At 43.9% G+C, this 20,043-nt stretch overlaps 1 protein-coding gene across 3 annotated transcripts in view; it reads right to left on the reverse strand.

The window, feature by feature from the left end:
• Positions 1-9,450, reverse strand: part of LOC118582464 (putative endogenous retrovirus group FC1 Env polyprotein) — a 38,780-nt gene extending 29,330 nt beyond the window's left edge. For 2 of the 3 annotated variants that reach the window (XR_004944776.1, XM_036185362.1), the window contains exons 1-3: positions 9,341-9,450; positions 9,061-9,155; positions 8,554-8,688 (exon numbers count right to left, since the gene is read on the reverse strand). The gene's annotated coding sequence lies outside the window, so the exon portion shown is untranslated. The remainder of the gene's footprint in view (positions 1-8,553; positions 8,689-9,060; positions 9,156-9,340) is intronic. The other variant, XM_036185363.1, reaches the window with a different exon arrangement.
• Between the last annotated feature and the right edge of the window lie 10,593 nt (positions 9,451-20,043).

Below are 20,043 nucleotides of genomic sequence, written 5' to 3' on the forward strand. Positions count from 1 at the left end.
CAGCTGACCTGGAGACTGAACTCAAGCTTCTAGGAAACCCATCAGTCAAGCCGACATAATAAAATCCCAATGAGGACTGTCTAGGCCTTGACACTTCTGCTGAGCAATACTCAGCAAACAGTCTTGTGTTAGGGCTGGAAGTGGGTCACACCCTGACTCCCTGGGAGAGAACAACAGAGCTTCACATTTGGAACTCTGCCATGCCTGCCTTAGGTATCTCCTTGTGAATGAATTCAACAGCTTCCAGTGAGTCCTCTGAGGCATTTAATGACTTACCCAAACTTAGGGGTTTTTTGAAAGATCCCCTAAACTTAAAATTGGCATTAGATGTGGTTTTGTAAGAAAACTGCCCTCAAATATCACAGTCAGCTAAGCCCAGGTGGTTGGCTATTCCAAGTTCCAGCCATACATACACCACTCCTTTCCTAAGGCTGCTGCACCATGTTGGTAAGGGATCACCCTGTGGATGCCAGACAAAGCGTCAGGCCAAGTTCCCCACGTGGCACCAACACTCCTGCCTTACCCTTCATCAGGTGAATTAGAGGACCCCATCTGTGTCTCACCCACTCACCAAGACAGGACTCAGGGCATGTCCTGGATCCCTTCACAGCTGCAGAGCATGCGCCGTGGCTAGCACATCCTTGCCATTTCCGGCACAGGCTTCCACATACTTCTAACTGAGAAGTCTCTCCTCTCCTGTAACACACGCCTGGTCATTTGTGAAGATGCCATGGACTGTGGGGTAGTGAACAGGGAATCAGAGGATGGTAGAAATGATCTTACAGCCTCAACAGAAACAGATGGACTGGATCTAAAACAAGATTCAAACTGATTTGAAATATAATGTTGACTGGGGGAGGGGGAGATTGGAATGTCTTACTTTACGCCTTTTCCCATCTGTCTGTCCTCCCCAAATCTGCCCTAGCCCCATTCATTCAACACCCAATTGTCTTTCCTGCCTTTCTAAGGTTCTCCCTCTAAGTGTGAGCTCACCATAGAGACCAGAGTTACTAACAATAGAAAAATGTGGTGTCCATGACAACCAGAAACCCAAGGCAGTGGCTGATTTTACCCATTTCTTCTTGCTCCTCATAGACTTTGCTTTGCTGTATGTTAATGAGCAGGCACACTGCAGCAGACAGGCAGACAGGAAATGTCCCTCTGTCTGTGGGAAAGGGTGACACAATGATTTCTGTGTGGTAGATGCTGTGTGTCGTTGAGGGGAAAGGGATAACTTCCTGTTAAAGATGTCAGAAAGGGACTTGGATTCCTTGCCTTTAATGCTCAACTGAGTATTCATCACCTGGGCTCAGCCCTCATGGTGGCTAGTCGATTTAGTTAGAGGAGGTCACACGGGTAAGCATTCCAGGGTCACCAGACACACAAAGTACCAAGAAGGGGAAAGGAGAAAGGAGAGAGCAGGCTGTGGGTTGGTGATAGATTTACATGGATTTGCTTGGGGGGGGGGGGGTAAGAGGAAAAACAGGGACTCTACAGAGTGTGTTCTACCCGGGCGGTGGTGGCACACGCCTTTGATCCAGCACTTGGGAGGCAGAGCCAGGCGGATCTCTGTGAGTTCGAGGCCAGCCTGGTCTACAGAGCGAGGCCCAGGACAGGCACCAAAGCTACACACAGAAACCCTGTCTCGAAAACCATAAATAAATAAATAAATAAATAAAAATAAATGAAATTTTTAAAACGACAACAACAAAAAGAGCGAGTTCTGGGACCCCCAGGACTACACAGAGAAACCCTTCTCAAAACACAAAACAAACAAACAATACAACAAAACTGGACACAGTTTCATTGTGGAAACCTTGGGACATCAGCTGAGGAGTGAGGATTTATATCAAAGTCAGAGCTTTTGTAGGACAGCACACTCATCCCTGAGTAGCTTCATTTCAGGGTCCCACACGGACATCAAGACTACACGTGCTCAAGTCCCTTATACAAATGGCATAATGTTTATATGTAAGTAGTGTACAACCTCCTACACAGTTCAAATCACCTCTAGAAATTATTTAACACCTAATACAATGAAAATAGTTGTTATATTCTGCTGGTAAGGAAATAATGGCAAGGAAAAAGGTCTGAACACTCAGTACAACACAAGTTAATATATGGGTGTGTGTGTGTGAGAGGAGAGAGGGAGAAAATGCACAAGCCTGTATGGATTATATGGCTCTGTGGATACCAGAAAGGCTGTTGTTTGTTTGTTTGTTTGTTTGTTTGTTTGTTTGTTGTTTGTCTAGGACCTTGTACATGCCAGGCAAGCACTCTACCACTGAACTTTATTCTCAAAGCCCTTTTACCTTTTGAGACAACAAGATCTTACTAAGTTTCTCTTCCTATGCTCAAACTCAGTGTGTAGCCCAGGCAGGCCTTGAACTCATGACCCACTTACCTCAGCCTCCTTGGAAGCTAGAATCACAAGCTTGTCTTTTTTGCTATGTGGGGCAGGGGGCAGGGAGCAGGGCACGGTCTGGCCATGGAGCCCTGGCTTGACACTCACTATTTATCCTAGGCTAGCCTCAAACTCACAGCTCATAGCAATCATACTCGGATGACAGGTCCTGCCTCATCTGGCTTTCCTTTTGCCTTTTCATGCTCCCTCACTCCCTGACTTACTGAACGTGGGTGTCTTGTTTTGTTTTGTTTATTCACTGTCATAATTACAGCCATTCACACACCCTTGACTCTGCCCTCATTCACCAAGCAAAACCCCAATGCTTGCCTAATGCATCACTCACCTGTTGATTAATACTTAAGTGCTTTTAAGAAAAGAGGTAGAACACAGAGCCCATTGCTTAGTGGCTAAACAAGGTGCTAGCTCATTCACCATTGCTGGGGTTCAATCAAGAAACATGTATACTAAGTAGTTTGATGGTGAATAGCTTTTCATCCACTCCAGCAATTTCTCAAGAACTCCAAATACCAGGAGCTCCAATGAGAGAAGGTGCTTGAAGGGAAAAGCTGTGGAAATGGAAGACAATTGATTTCTCAGAGCCACCAGACACCTGAGGTCATCATGAGTTAAGCAGTTTCCGGATCTCTTTTGGAAAGACACCAGGGCCTCAGAGATGTAACTCTCAGGATTTTCTTACCCAGAATGCAAGCCAATGCAAGATCCATCTGTCGGCAAGTTCACTTACGTGACAGTTTTGGTGAATTGCAAAAGTCTGAATACAAACTAGGGTGGGAGCGACATGTCCTCCCTCTGCCCGGAAAGGCCACAGCTATGAAGGAAGAGGGTGAGCCTGGGTGGCTTCACACTACAGACCCTACCAACTTCAAGTTGTTCTCTGACTTCCCTCTCACACCAAGTAAGTATTTTAAACATTCAAAATAAACTGGGTGTGGTCGAGTATGGGAGAAAAGGATCGATGTTAGCCTGAGTGTGATCTAGGCAGCCTTACTACACAGTAAGGCCTGTTTCAAAAAAAAATTAAAAAAATACAAAAAGCATATAAATACAGCTATAGATGGAGACACAGATGCAAGCTGCAACTAGATATAATACATAGTTGGGGGTTGGGGAGATGGCTTAGTTAAGAGCACATACTGCTCTTCCACAGGACCTGAGTTGAGTTCCACACATCAGGCAGCTCACAACTGTCTGTAACTCTAGCTCTGGGGGATCTGATACCTCTGACCTCTGGGCAATTACATACACACACACACACACACACACACACACACACACACACACACACACGTAATTAAAATAATAAAAATAAATCTAAAAAAAGAGAAAATAGTCAAAGGACTTTTTTTTTCTAGTAATATAAGATTGGTTGAATATTTGCAAATCATGCTATTTATCATACTACCAACTAGGTAGGGAAGTTCATAGGATCGTTCCCATAAAAGTGAAGAACATTCAACAATCTTCAACTCCTTTATGATGAAAGCCTAGAAATCAGAGGTAAAGTACTTGCCAGGCAAGTGTAAGGACCTGAGTTCAAATGCCCAGAACCCATGGAAAGCTGGATAAGGTAGCCTATGGTTATATAATCCCAGTACTCCTACACTCAGATAGGAGGTTAAGACAGGAAAATCCCTGAAGCTGGTGGGCTAGTGAGCCTGGCATGAATAACCAGTGTCAGAGGAAGAACAGACATACTGAGAAACAGACAGGGTGGAGAGGACAGACCACCACAGTGGACTGGCATTTGATAACGATGGAAAGGCAGTCAGGAGAATGGCGCATCTTTCCCACATAAGAAATGAATGTGACCCAGTGCTGTGGATATTGTTCTGTATAAATAAAATGCTGATTGGCCAGTAGCCAGGCAGGAAGTATAGGCGGGACAAACAAAGAAGAGAATTCTGGGAACAGAAAGGCTGAGTCAGGAGACGCTGCCAGCTGCCGCCATGTGTACCAACATGTAAGATACTGGTAAGCCATGAGCCATGTGGTACAGATTTGTAGAAACGGGTTAATTTAAGATGTAAGAACTAGATAGCTAGAAGCCTGAGCCATTAGGCCAAACAGTTTAAATAATGTAAGAGTCTGTGTGTTGATTTTACAAGTGGGCTTCAGGACTGCCGGGGCTTGGCAGGAACTGGAGAAAACTCTCCAACTACAACCCAGATGTCCACTGTACACAAAAGTTAACTCAAAATGGGTTGTAGAACTAAATACAAAACCAAAATTTGAAGAGGAGGGCTTTTAGAGGAAGGCTAAGAATATTTTCTGCTCTTCAGAAGACCTGAGTTCCACCCTCAGCACCATCTAGTGCCTGTAACTCCAGCCTAGGGTATGTGACACCCTCTTCTGGCCTCCAGGGGAGCCCACATGTAAAGAGATATGCATTCATGTAAATAATTAAAATGTAAAATCCCCCCAAAATATCTTAATCTTTCTGAGGAAAACAGAAACAACAACAAGAATCTGTGTAATAATAGGTCTGATGATTTTTTTAGATTAGACATAATGTCAAAGGCACAACCCATACATTCTTGATGGGAATGAATACAGGTGTCCAGAGCCTTTGGCGGGAGTAATAAAGCAAATTAATCAAACTTTATAATGTATAATGTTCCTCAGTAGAACAGTCCCTTTGTGAAGAGCAAAGCCACCTCCAAATCAGACCTTTCCACAGCCACACTGCAGTGTGTGGTGAACTTGTAGCTTCCCCGACCTGGAGGGAGTGAAGAAATCTTCACTGGGGCCTAAGTGGAGTCCAGTCGGCACTGAGGAGGAGGGGTAAGTAAAAGGTGGGTGGAGCCACAGAGGTCTTAGTGACTGCTCACCAAGGATGCCTGGCAGGACCCGAATAGGCGAGGCAGAAAAGCCTGTGTTAGGGGGTCTGTTGTCAGGGTGAGCCTCACAGCAACTCCAGCCCCAAAGGGCAGCACACACCCTGGGGAAGTCTCACACAGTTTCAGCTCCTAAGCCTAGTGTGGTGGTTTGGAAAAAAAAAAAGAAAGAAAGAAAGAAAGAATGGCCCCAAAGGGAGTGGCACTCTTAGGAGGTGCGACCTTGTAGGAAGTGTGTCACTGTGGGGCCACTGGCTTTGAATGGCTTTTGTTCAAGATTCCTTCAGTGTGACTGTCAGTGACTTCCTATTGCCTGCAAGATGTCGTGTCTGTCTGCATGCCACCATTCCCTGTCATGATGATAATGGGATGAAGCCCTGGAACTGTAAGTGAGCCACCCCCACTTAAATGTTTTTTTTATAAGAGTTGCCTGGCCATGGTGTCTTTTCAAGCAACAGTAACCCTATGACAAGTAGCCTCATGGGCTTCAGGAAAGCTGGCTGAGCAAATCCAACAAGCAGCATCGTGGTTCTAATGGGACCCCATTCTGAAGGGGATACGACAAAAGGACAGTGGGGTTTCCAACAGCCAAGAGAAGGGGCAACAAGAACAGCAAGGCAGGTGATGTGGCCCCAAAGAAGGCAGGGGGGGGGGGGGGGGGGGGTGGGGGTGAGGCAGAGAAGCTAGAGGTTGGGGTGAAACACCCATGTGTGTCCTCACTGGTCCAGCAAACCTGACCTCTGAGACCTTCTCTCTGTGGAGAAGGAGGTAGGTGGACTCTTCCAGGAAGCCGCGGGGCCTTGCATAAGGAAGGGCACTTGTGTAGACCTGTCCCACATGTCACCCTGACAAGTCAGACTTGTGCTGCCAGCTCAGGCTGTTGTCCCAGACACCCATGGGAGCTGGAATGTCATTAAGGCCCTCCCTTATTTCACACCCTGACACTGGGCCACATTCGCACCTTGCTTCTCAAATGCAGAGGAAACCAGAGAGATGAGAAGAGAAGAGAAGAGAAGAGAAGAGAAGAGAGGAGAAGAGAGGAGAGGAGAGGAGAGGAGAGGAGAGGAGAGGAGAGGAGAGGAGAGGAGAGGAGAGAAGAGAAGAGAAGAGAAGAGAAGAGAAGAGAAGAGAAGAGAAGAGAAGAGAAGAGAAAAAGAGGGGAGATGCCAGAGCTAAAAACCACAGAGACCTGAGTGCAAGGCTCTGCCGAGAAAGACCACCAGACTGGAACCCACGATCAAAGGCCTAACAGAGCAAATCTGTGCCAAAACAGGATGATAGCTGTAAATTTCAATGTTGTATTTTTAAAAGTTACAGCTGGGTATAATGGTGCATGCCTGTAATCCTGGCATTTAGGAGACCAAGGCCTTCTGGGGCAACATAGGAAAATTCTGCCTCAAAAAGATCAATGAAGAGTTCTCTATGTCCCACTCTAGAAACAGCAGTGGGGGAAAAAGGGGGTGGGTCCAATCCCCAGGCATCCTTCAAGAATTCTATTTTATTCAAAAGAAAATTGAAGCTGGAGAGATTCACAGTGGGGAGAGGTGCCAGCTGTATAAACCCAGTAGCCTGGCTTTGGTGTCTGGGAGCCATAGACAACAGGGCACAGGGCACACATTTGTGATCCCAGCAACACTATGGCAAGATGGAAGGCAGAAATAGGAGACCGACCCAGAAGCTGGAGGCCAGCTAGCCTAGAGCACACAGCCCAACACACACAGGAAGAGAGACCCTCTGTCGACAAGGTAGGAGGTGAGAAACAACTTCCTTCTGAAAAGCATTCTTTGACTCCACATAACATCCATAGTATGATGGAAATGACATTGGCTTCATCAGTGTTTCCATAGGTGCTTCTCATGATAATAATAATGACTTCGTGTTAATCTTGAAGCTGATTTGAAGCAAATTAGAATTGATTATAAACATTCCTTTTCAACTGGTTTAACTGTGTAGCACAGTCTGACCTTTGAACTTACTTTGTCTCAACTGCCGGTGAGATTATAGAAATGGACCAATCCAGGCAGTGGTGGTGCATGCCTTTAATCCCAGCACTCGGGAGGCAGAGCCAGGTGGATCTCTGTGAGCTCGAGGCCAGCCTGGGCTACCAAATGAGTTCCAGGAAAGGTGCAAAGCTACACAGAGAAACCCTGTCTCTAAAAACCAAACAAAAGAGAAAGAAAGAAAGAAAGAAAGAAAGAAAGAAAGAAAGAAAGAAAGAAAGAAAGAAAGAAAGGAAGAAATGGACCATGTGCTAAGTTAGAACAGTAGTGTATGAAGCTTTATATTATATTTGAAATTCATCCTAATTTTAACATACAGCGTTAACCAAAGTTTATGGGATCTCTGGTACTTTTTGGAGTATGTTTTCATACATATTTGTAAATGCATCTTTCATGAGTTGAGATAATAGCTTACATTTTCTATGTAGTAAGCATGTTTATATGGAAATATGAATCTTACAGATGGTGCAGAATAGTTTGTATTGCTTTGATGTACCGTGGCAAATTATATCAAATTTACACTGGAGTAAATGTCCTAAGACGAATTAGTGGATTTGAATATTATTATTAAGTAAATTATTAAAAGTACAAATAAAATAAAAAAAAAAAGAAAAGCATTCTTTGACTCCACATACATAACATCCATAGCATGTGCATGCACATCAGCACACACACACACACACACACACACACACACACACACACTGGCTGAGCCTGGGGGCTACATTCTGGAGAGTGAGACAGAAGATCTCAAGCTCAAGCCTTATGTGGGCTTCAGAGTAAGGTCAAGGCCAGCCTGTTTCAAAATAAAAAATAAAATGAGGACTGAGCTCTAGCTCAGTGGTGGAGTGCTTGCCTGCTGTGTTCAAGGCCATAGGCTTAATCCCCACTACGACAAAAGTTATTATATGTACATTATGCAGAGAATAAAGAATAAACAGACAGGGACCCTGGAAATCCTGAGTGAATATGTACTGTTGACATGAGCAAGAATAAACAAATTGTGGGGACCCCCAAAATTCTGAGTGAATGTGTATTATTGACATGAGCATGACCACATCAAGGATGCCAATGCTCAGACCCATGGGAATGGCAAGACCTTCCCCTTGGCCCAGAAAGACAAGATGGTGGACTGAATAGTTCAGGAGAAGAGAAAGCTTGGTCATTAAACATAAAAACCTTCAAAAGTCTCTTGGTTTTCTCTGAAAACAATGCAACTATCACACTTTTTAAAAAATGTCCAGCAAGAAGTCATTGATCACAATAGCTGTACATTATGTCGTTAAATTACCATGTGCTTTTGAGTTCCCTGAGAAGCTGCCTGTGGAAGCTGGCCTGTGCTCTTCCTCCACTTCTGACCCAAGCATGTGTGTCTTCAGAGTGTCCTCCAAATCCTCCAGTCTGGGGATGGGCTCCCCTTCCAACTCTGTGATGGGGAAGGAAGTGAAATGCAAAATGGCTCAGAGAAAGAAACAGAAATAGATGCACGTGCCTGCAGCGGAAGACAGGGGCTGGAAGTTCGGAAAGTTCCGCCATGGAGGAAAAGCTCAGTGGGAACTTACCAGCCTCAGCTTCCCCAGGCCATGTCTGCTGGAAGTTGTGAGCTCCCAATTTGATGATGTCATCTCTGTTGAGATTTGGTCTTTTACTTGCAAACCTCAGCTGAGGGTCCCTGGCTCTGCCTGGGACTCTTATCAGGGACTCCTCATCTTCCCTGGAGGTTTTGAGCACCCATTAGTTTAGCCATCTACCTGCCCGTTGTTATTTGCTCTTTTACTTTGGTTTGCTGTATACTCACTCATTCAGAACTGAAAGTCCGGCTGTTGTAGACCATTCTCCATTCTATACAAAGCAACAGTTTATTGCCAAACTCTAACGGTTCATCAGCAAAAGCTGTAAGGTAGAAGAAGCAAGAATGAGAGATGCTTGTGGGGGCTGGAGGGGTGCAGCAATTGTTGATGTCATTATTTATTTATCACTGCACACTTTCATCTCTAAACCTGAGAAACTGAAAGAGCCTTAAGATATTATTTAAAAACATACAAGCCCCCAATCAGCAGAGCCAACACCAGACTCACTAGAGGAGGGTGAGGACAGAGAGGAAAACAAAGGAAGCTCAGACCCGGGAGAGGATGCAGAAACCAGAGAAAGGAGCCAGGATGCTGCCTGTGGGGGCTGCGGCGCCACCCCACACCCACTCCCAAGTAAGGCTCTTTGTTTTCTTGGATCCCAGAAAAGCAGGCATTCTCTGAGGAGCACAGAGTCACAGATTAGAAACAAGGTTTTCTGGGGAGATGGGAGCTACTAACCTCATGAACTTCCTACTAGATCTCTCTTTTTATTCTCAAACCTTGTTGAACCGCCAAACCTCTTAAAGTTTCCTGTGCAATTTAGCAAAAGTATGAAATAATAACAATATGGATAAATCTCAGAAACCTGTCTGGGGAAGTAAAAAAGTGTTACAAACTGTATACATCAATTATTTAAAAGTCTAGGAAGGATGGTGATGGGAAACGGACAGTGGTGGCCTGGAGCTGAGTACAGAGTGAGGTCAAGTTCACAAAGGACCCTCTTAGGGTGGGGGGGTCTGTTATCTGTCTTAGTTGAGGCTATGTTTCCATAGATACAAGTTACCAAAGCTCAACAGGCTACACAAATGAACTGTGTAAGTGTGGACTGTAGTGGTGAGTTTTAATTATATAATGCCCCAATTTAAAAAAAAAAAAAAAAAAAGACTTCATTCTCAGACTCCCTGGCTCTCCTGGAATTCACTGTGTAGACTCAGCTGGTCTTCAACTCACAGAGATCCTCCTGTCTCTGCCTGCCAACTACTAGGATTAAAGGTGTGTGCCACCACACCCAGCTCAGCAATGAAAATTTAAACATTTTATATCAAAGTCTACAGACTTCTGGGGACTTTTTTTATTTGAAAATGTTTGAATGTAAGAATAACCATGTGATTTTATCATATAAAACATGGTATTTTAATGTCTGTTATGGGATGGTAATGTTGCTAATTAACAAATGCATTGCACTATATAGTTTTTTGTTTGTTTTTGTTTTTGTTTGGTTTGGTTTTTGTTTAAGCAAATAGCATCTACTTTCTTTACATTTTCCAAGACTGCAACATGGTATCATTAACTATGGTCACCCTGAAGTACAGTCTACCCCTTTGAAGTATGGTATCATTGTCCATCCCTCAAAGCTTGTTCTTTCCTATGTGTGTCTTCAGCCAACTTTCTCCTCTCCCCCAATATCTCACCCTCTAGTAGCCTGCGTTTCCTGATTTGCTTCTGCAGTTCAAATTTTACTGAGACTAAAATTGTATTTTAGGTAATATGGTATCTTCCAGGTTCACCCATGTCACAACAAATGGCAGGGTTTCATTCTTTGGCTGAAAAGTATCCCATTGTAGATACATCCCATACTTGCTTTCTCCACTGTTCACTGATAGACACTCAACTGTGTGGTGGCTTGGCCACTGTGAATAGTATTGCATGGGAATTCAAGAACCTCTTGGACTGCTGTTTCCACTGCCTTAGCATGTATACATACTGCTGGGGTTGCTGATCAGAGATCTATTCTAAACACCTTCACATTTTTCCACAATAGCTATACTAATTTATGTTCCTATCAACAAAGTTTTCAAGTTTCCCTTTCTTGGTTTCCTCATCAATATTTATCTTTGGGGATTTTCTTACAATACAATGGATAGTGATGCTGGCACTGTTTCATATGCCCCATTGTGTGTCTTCTTTTGGGAAATGTCTATTAAGCTTTTTTAATGGCTAGTCTTTATTGCTAACTTGACTAGATTTTAAATTGCCTAGGAAATTGGTAAGGCATACTCTAGGTGTGTCTGTGAGACCTGACTGGTGGAGGAAGACTCATTCTGAGTATAGGCAGCACCATCCCATTGGCTCAGGGTCCTGTTCAAGATATTTGATTACACTGTGTAATGATATGTCGCTCTGATTTGTTTAATAAAAAGCTGAATGGCCAGTAGCTAGGCAGGATTTCCAGGCACAGAGAATGCTGGGAAGAAGAGGGCAGAAATGCCAGGAATGCAGAGCAAGCAGCATGGCATTACCAAGTAAAGGTAACCAAGACACGTGAAAGAACTGGATTAAAATATATGGGTTAATTTAAGTTATAAGAGCTAGTTAGAGCCGGGCGGTGGTGGTGGTGGCAGCGGTGGCGCACATGTTTAACCCCAGCACTCGGGAGGCAGAGCCAGGAGGATCTCTGTGAGTTTGAGGCCAGCCTGGGCTACAGAGTGAGATCCAGGAAAGGCACCAAAACTACACAGAGAAACCCTGTCTTGACAAACCAAAAAAAAAAAAAAAAAAAAAAAAAAGAAAAGAAAAAGAAAAGAAAAGAAAAAAGAGCTAGTTAGAAACAAGCTTAAGCTATTGGTCAAGCTTTCATAGTTAATAAGTCTCCGTAATGTGATTTGGGAGCTGGCTGGAGGGACAGAGAAAGACTGGCTATGGGGTCCAGGCAGAGAAAGAGAGGAAAATGGGGAGAGCTAACTGAGGACCAGCATCCCCCTTGTTCTGATTCCTGTCCCAGCATGAAACACACTGAGCTTCCTCACTGCATCTGAAACCAGGAGCTCACTAAGCCCCTCCCTTCTTTTGGTTGTTTGTATTAAGGGTTTTGTTTTGTTTTGTTTTGTTTTTCGAGACAAAGTTTCTCTGTGTAGTTTTCGTACCTGTCCTGGATCTCATTCTGTAGACCAGGCTGGCCACGAACTCACAGAGATCTGCCTGGGTCTGCCTCCCAAGTGCTGGGATCAAAGGCGTGTGCCACCACCACCTGGAGTATCAAGGGTTTTGCTATGGGATGTCTTTCTGTATGTTGTGAACATGTGTGGCTCCCATTGCATAATAAATAAAGCTGTTTTGGCCTATGACAAGAAAGCTTACAGTCAGGCGAGAAATCCAAGCAGAGATACAGAGAGAAGGGTGGAGTCAGGAGAGATGCCAGCAGAAGCCCAAGGAGCAACAAGATGCCAGCAGACCAGTAACACCACAGTCACGTGACAACATAAAGATTAATAGGAATTAATAGGAATTTAAGATGAAAGAGCTAGCTAGCAAGAAGCTGAAGCCATGGGCCACACAGTTTGTAATTAATATAAGCCTCCGAATGATTATTTTATAAGCGGCTGCAGGACCGCAGGGCCGGGCGGGACCAAGAAACTTTCCTTGACAGGTTTTGGTCAGAGCTAAAGACATTTTAAATTCAGCTCATCTGGGTTGTTTTTTCCACTAACTTGGATTACTAAGGTGTCCTAGATGTTAGCCCCTTGTTGGGTGTATCCTTTTTGAATACTTTCTCTCATCTTGTAGGCCACTTCCAGCCCTGGTGATGCTTTTGCTGTGCTGGAGTTCCACAGCTTCCAAGTCCTGGCCACTGTCAAAGGCTGCCTCTGTCAGGCTGCTGGAGCGCACCACTCACTGGCTCATACTAATGAGTCTCTTGGCAAAATCTCTGCTCTGAAACTGCCAATAAGGCAGAGGGGAAACATTCTGCAACTCAGCCATTCTTGGGAGTATCAAAATGCATTTCTAACTATTAGAATAGGCCTAACCTTCATTAAAATCATATTATTAGCTAAGTGGTCAGTATTAGGAAATGTATTGTAGTTCTTATCTTTGAAGGGGTAAACAAGGAAATGATATTTGGTAAAATCTGTTCCTGAGTTTCCTTAATGTTTAGTAACATGGTAAACATAGATATTTCCATACTATCACCCACAGTACCATGCTGAACGGCACTGCCTTTATGGGAAGAAGCAAGCAAGGGCAACCTTTGCTACCACGGGAGCTATCAGTTTTAAATGCCTTCCCTAGTCCAAGCAGAGAAGAGGACAGGATGGTAAACCCAACACAAAGGAGGCCTTGTCATCACAATTTGTGGCTACCGTGAGCCTGCTCCTGGAATCGGAAAGGATGAACTACAAATGTCTTTAGAAACAATGTGAGACTTTAGTGAGATGGCAGATTGTGAAATTAGCATAAAAGGAGTTTTTCTCTAGTCAGATGGAAACTATGGTTAAAAAAATAATAATGAGGAAAGAAAATATTTCATTCACAATAGCAATAAAAACCAATATAACTGGAGCAGGAATATTCTTGATAAGAAGTGTACACGATCCATTTAAAGGCCTCAAGGACAGTGACAAGCTCTCTCACAATAATGCAGAACAAACCAAAAGAAAACTACAGGAGATATAAAGATTTGAATGGCACCTAAAGAGATGGCATGGTGGTTTGGAACAGGTCCTGCTCTTACAGAGGGAGTACCCAGGTTCCATTCCCAGCACCCACATGGCACAGTCCTACTCAGCATAGAAAGAGAGGGATAAATAAAGGCACAGCCTGGTGGTACAGCCCTCACTTCCCGTGTGTGAGGTCATAGGTTCAATCTCCAGCACTGCTGAGGGAGAACAGAAAGGAAAAATAAAACAGGAAAGTAAGTCTGAGTTCTGCTGGACAAACTGTATGAAACTCTTCCGTTTTGCTTAAACAAGGACAGTTCCTCACCCTAAAGCAATTTGGTTCCTACAACTACAGTAACTTGTTTTTCTAGAATCTTCCCTCCCAGTAATGAGTTTTTTATGAGTACCTGACATTCTATAATTGACTACTCATCTTACTTCCTTGGTTGGACAAAAGAGGTTGCTTTCCAGTCCCCTCTCTGTCCACTTGGAATAGATGGCAGGCACTCTGGTGGCCCTCAGAAGGCCTCTTCCACAATAAAGCCTGTGCTGTCTCAGGCTTGCTATCCCCCTTGTTTGTCTGTCTTTGATTTTACATTTTATTATGTACATGGGTGTAGCTGAGGTTTCCCTGGTCCTGCCTGGCCCACGGTCAGGACAAATCTCTCTCACCTCCAGTCCCACCCGGGGCCGGCAACCACTCAGACTCATATAAACACACAGACACTTACATTATTGAAACTGTTTGGCCTAATGGCTCAGGCATCTTGCTATCTAGATCTTACATCTTAAATTAACCCATTTCTATTCATCTATAAGTTGCCATGTGGCTCATGGCTTACTGGTATTTTAACATCTTCTCATGGCGGCAGCTGGCAGCATCTCCCTGACTCAGCTTTCCATTTCCCAGAATTCTCCTCTTTTTTTATCCCACCTACACTACACTTCCCGCCTGGCTACTGGCCAATCAGCATTTTATTTATCCATCAATCAAAGTAACACATTCAGAGCATCCAGGACATCCCACAGCACATGGGTATTTTGCCTGCATGTATGTCTGTGCAGCATGTGTGTGCCCTGTGCTCCCAGAGACCAGACAGATTAGATCCTTTGGAACCGGAGTTATAGATGGCTGTGGTTGCCATGTGGGTGTGGGACTCAAACCCAGGTCCTCCTAACTGCAAAGCCATCTATCTCTCCAGCCCATTGTGTCTTTCTTTTTCACCAACCTTACAACCATCACTACCAATTTCCTCAGATGTCTAGCAGAACTGATGAAAGCTCTTGTAATAGAAGACTGAATTAATTAACACATGAAATGGTTTCTGACAGCACCTGGCACAGAGCATGGGCATGGGTGTTAGTGCTGCTGTTTTTATTTCTGAAAAGAATATCTGCAAAGAGCCAAAGAAATTTCTAGAAGAAAAGAGAAAAACAGTGTAGGTAAGCTAAGGCTAAGAACCATTAAAACAAAGGGTGAACCTACAATAATAATTATTTAAAAGAAAACCTGAAAACTGGTGGACAGACAAAAAAAAAATCAAACTACATAATAAACCCAAGTGCCTATAAAAATTCCATACATTATTTTAAAGGTGACATTTCAAAGCAGTAGAGGAAAATCTGTGTCAGATGAGACCATCTGTAGGGACGATCTGTCAACCACTTGGGGAAAACAAGTAGTGTGGCTTCTTCTTCTAATCAAAATTTACCCTTCTTGAAACCCAGATTTAATTTTTAATGCAAATTAGAAGACTGATTTCACAGTGAATTTTTTTAAATAAATAGGGGAATGAAAACTGGGAGCTGTAAGAGGTCTGATAAATCAGTGCGAAGGCCTGCTTTGACTCCACTGTGTCTCACAGCTCGTGTGCGACAGTGTCAAGCTGTCAACCTTTCAGAGGTGATCAGGTCACCAGGGCTCTGCTCCGATGAGTGGTTTGATACCATCATCAAGGGAGGAGTTAAGTTGCTGCGAGACCGGCTCCCAGGGGAAGGACGAGTCTACTCCATCCTCCACCTACGTGTGTGCGCTCTTGTCCTTCCTTACACTTTGGGATGACGCGGCAAGGAAGCTCTTGCCCAGGTGCAGACCTCTTGGCTTTGGCCTTCCAACCTCCAAAACTGTAAGAAACAATTCCCCATTATTTATAAAGTACAAACTCTCAGGTATTCTGTAGCACAAAACTGTCTAAGGCACTACCTCATGCTTTCTATTTTCTACACTGTACAGGTGTGTCTGAGTAAGCGTAGGAGTCTGTCTCAATCAAAGTGGAATATCTACGAAAATTCACGAAAGAGGCCAAAACTCATTTTCTACTACTAAAAAAATCGTGCTGGTTAGTTTTTGAGTCGACTTGACACAAGTTATGGCCATCTAGGAAGAAGGAATCTTAATCTAGAAAATGTCCCATGCGATTAGCCTGCAGATACTCCTGTGGTACATTTTCTTGATTTATGGTTGACATGAATGAGCCCATCCCATGGGTAGTATCATCCACGAGTAGGTGGTCTTGGATGATACAAGAAAGGCTAAGCAAGCCAGGGTAGCACTCCTCCAGGGCCTTTACATCAATTCCTGCCTTGAGTTCCTGTTCTGACTTCCCTAGATGATGGACTACACACTGAAGATGAAATAAACCCTTCCCTCCCTAACTTATTTTGGTTGTGTTATTTCATCAAAGCAGTAGAGACTACGACAGAGATTGGTACCAGGTGGTGGGGTATTACTGTGACAGACCAGACTATCTGTTTGGGGGAGGACTCGGTAGCTGCATTTTAGAACTTGGAGCAGGAAAAGCCACTAGGCTCTCAGAGCTCAGCAGGCTGTTCTGGGGGACTTTGAGGGGTAAGAATGTTAAGAGCAATGTAGATGATGGAGGCCTTGCTTGTGAAGTTTCAGAGGGACGTTTGAGAGTTCCTTAAAGACTGTACGGGGTCATCTACTACTTTGAGTTTTAAGACTCTGTGATATCGGACAGCTGGGGCTTAAGAAATGGTTGTGGTTAACAGGAGATCAAAAGCTTCTAAAGTGAAACCTTTGTTTTCCTGGGACAATTAATGCTGGTTAGCTGGAGCTGAGAAATTAGCAGTGATTAGGAAGAGACCAGCATCATTGAAGAGCATAAATCTGGGAGTATTTCTCCAGTGTCATCTCACAGAAGTTGTCCAGAAGGGGCTGAGGGTGCACATTATACTGGCAGTGAAAGAATAATGTGAAAGAGTTTTCCAAGTGGTACCGGGTTTGAAGGCTTGAAGGAGTCATGGAAAGAAGCTGAGGCTGGGAACCCTGTGGCTTATTGTCTCAGAGGCTGTTGGTAAAGGTGTAGTGTAGCTAGAGTTTTCTCTCCAGGTCCCACCAAGCCCTGGCAGTCCAACAACCCACTTATAAAATAATCACACAGAGACTTATATTGCTTACAAACTGTATGGCCATGGCAGGCTTCTTGCTATCTAGTTCTTCTATCTTAAATTAACCCATTTCTATTAATCTATAAGTTGCCACATGGCTCGTGGCTTACCGGTACCTTACACCTCACTTGTCATGGTGGCAGCTAACAGTGTCTCTCTGTCTCAGCCTTCCACTTCCCAGAATTCTCCTCTCTTTCTTCCACCTATACTTCCTGCCTGGCTACTGGCCAATCAGTGTTTTATTTATTAACCAATCAGAGCAACACATTTAACACATAGAACATCCCACAGCAGTGTAGTCCAGTTGCAACAAAGAACTCAGCACTTTGGAGATGCCAGGACCATGGGACAACCACTAAGAACTTAAGCAGCCATGGGGTGGAAGCTGCCTTAATCCAGAAGACAAGCTGTGGAGTGTGTCAGTGAGCAGAGCCAGAAGTGCTGCTGCCAAGTCCTTTGAGGCCAGAAAATCATGAATTCCGGGAATCTGACACTGTTGGACTTTGGTTTTGCCTATGCTCTGGTTCTTCCCTCTCAGAATACAAAAGCATGTACCTTATTTTTCATTTCACAGGAGCCCACAGTTGAGAGACTGAAATTTTAAAGAGATTTCAGAGTTTGGAAGACTTTGCAGTTTTAGAGAGATTGCAGATACTTTTAAGACTTTGAGTATTTTTTTTAAGACTGGATTTGGGGGGCTGGAGAGATGGCTCAGAGGTTAAGAGTACTGGCTGCTCTTCCAGAGATCCTGAGTTCAATTCCTAGCAACCATATGGTGGCTCACAACCATTAGTAGTGAGATCTGGTGCCCTCTTCTGACACAAAGGCATAATTGATTAATCTAAGCCAGGCAGTGGTGGCGCACGCTTTTAATCCCAGCACTCAGGAGGCAGAGGCAGGCAGATCTCTGTGAGTTGAAGGCCAGCCTGGTCTACCAAGCGAGTTCCAGGAAAGGCGCAAAGCTACACAGAGAAACCCTTGTGTCGAAAAACAAAACAAAACAAAACAGAACAAAAGGACTAGATTTGGGGTTGGGGATTTAGCTCAGTGGTAGAGCACTTGCCTAGCAAGTGCAAGGGCCTAGGTTCGGTCCTCAGCTCCAGGAAAAAAAAAAAAAAAAAAAAAAAAAAGACTGGATTTTAAAATGTTTGAATGTTTAAAGACTGTGGGACTTTTAAAAGTTGACATTTGCCGGGCAGTGGTGGCACACACCTTTAGTCCCAGCACTCTGGAGGCAGAGCCAGGAGGATCTCTGTGAGTTTGAGGCCAGCCTGGGCTACAGAGTGAGATCCAGGACAGGCACCAAAACTACACAGAGAAACCCTGTCTCAGAAACCCAAAAAATAAAATAAAATAAAAGTTGACATTTTTATGTTGTCAAATTAATATTCACATGAAATCTTGAGGACAAGAAGAGGAGAGATTGTGGCTTTAATGAGTGATGTATTTATGTGCCAAGTTTACAAGAGCCAGTTGTGCTGACTAGTTTTTATGTCAACTTGAAACAAGTTAGGATCATCTGGGAAGAATCTTACTTGAGACAATGTCTGTGGGAAATCCTATGGTGCATTTTCTTGATTAGTGATTGACTGTGGGCAGGGTCACCCCCGGGCAAGTGGTGCTGGATGGTATAAGAAGGTAAGCTGAACAAGCCATGGGTACCAAGCCAGTAAGCAGCATTCCTCTGTGGCCTCTACTTCCATTCCTGCCTCCAGGTTCCTGTCCTGACTTCCCTAGAGGATGGAATGGCTGTATGCTAGAGACTGAAATAAATCCGTTCCTCCCCAAGCTGGTGTTTTAGCAGCAATAAAAACCCTAACTAAGACAACCATCTTGTCAAAAAAGTAAGTATGTGATTAATTATAAGAAAAATAACAAATGGCTCTAAACATGAGAAATCCAACTTTCCGTTTCTGTAATTGTTTTTGAAATGGAGTCAAGCTTTCATATAGTAGAAAATTACTACATCACTCATGAAGGTCTCAATCTTCATTAGGCTGAGGCCTTCTAAGTGCTAGAATTAAAGGTATAAGCCACCACACCCAGAACAACCTTTAAATCATGCAAATTTTAATTACTGAATATAATTTTGTGTGCATTCAAATGTCAAAAATTTTTAAACTAAGAAGTAATGGCAAAGGCGTGAAAACATGTGTTCTCACCACTGTTAGCAGAAATGCAAACAGGTGTACTTTTTGCTAAGAAATTTCAAAATATCCAGATTTTATGCACTCATTTATAGTAATTAATCTGCTGACAACTATTCATTCATTCATTCATTCATTTGGTTTTTCGAGACAGGGTTTTTTCTGTGTAGTTTTGGTGCTTGTCCTGGATCTCACTGTGTAGCCCAGGCTGGCCTCAAACTCACAGAGATCCGCCTGGCTCTGCCTCCCAAGTGCTGGGATTAAAGAAGTGTGCCACCCCTGCTCAGAGCTGACAACTATTTATACAAGAGGAAAATATATGTGAATAAGGAGGTCTATTCTTTAGAAACACAAACTTTTCATTTGAGGAAGGAAACTGGGGAATACTTCATCCAAACACAGCGGGTACTCAGTGAAGCACCCTAACACCCTTAGTCAGTTACTGTAGCATGCCTAATCCCCTTAGGCCTCCACAGTCAGTTACTGTATAACAAACAAGCCATGGGTAGAATGTCCAGAACTGTGTGTAAGCGTCAGACACTCAAGAGCCCTTCATCTGGAACACTGGACAGTTTCTCACGCTTGAACATGCACACCTGGGGGTTGTGTGAAATACCCATTCTGTGTGCATTCTGCGGTTCTCTCCAGTTCCTAGAGGTGCTGATGCTGCAAGTCCCGTTAGGGAGCAGGGCCATAAGCCTAAACTTTCCATAGTTTAGAAGTGTTTTGTCTCCCCGCCACACCCCACCTCCCAAAAGGGCGCGTGCATTGGGAACTACTCCATAAGGCGGCAATCTTAGCAAGTCCTCTAAGAAGAGAGGGCTGGGGCTGAAGAGATGGTTTAGAGGTTAAGAGCACCAACTGCTCTTCCAGAGGTCCTGGGTTCAATTCCCAGCACCGGCATGGTGGCTCACAACCATCTGTAATGAGATCTGGCGCCATCTTCTGTATACATAATAAATAAATAAATCTTTAAAAAAAAAAAAAACAAAAGAAG

The sequence above is a fragment of the Onychomys torridus genome, chromosome 4, assembly GCF_903995425.1.
Source record: "Onychomys torridus chromosome 4, mOncTor1.1, whole genome shotgun sequence".
NCBI classification, from domain to species: Eukaryota; Metazoa; Chordata; class Mammalia; order Rodentia; family Cricetidae; genus Onychomys; species Onychomys torridus.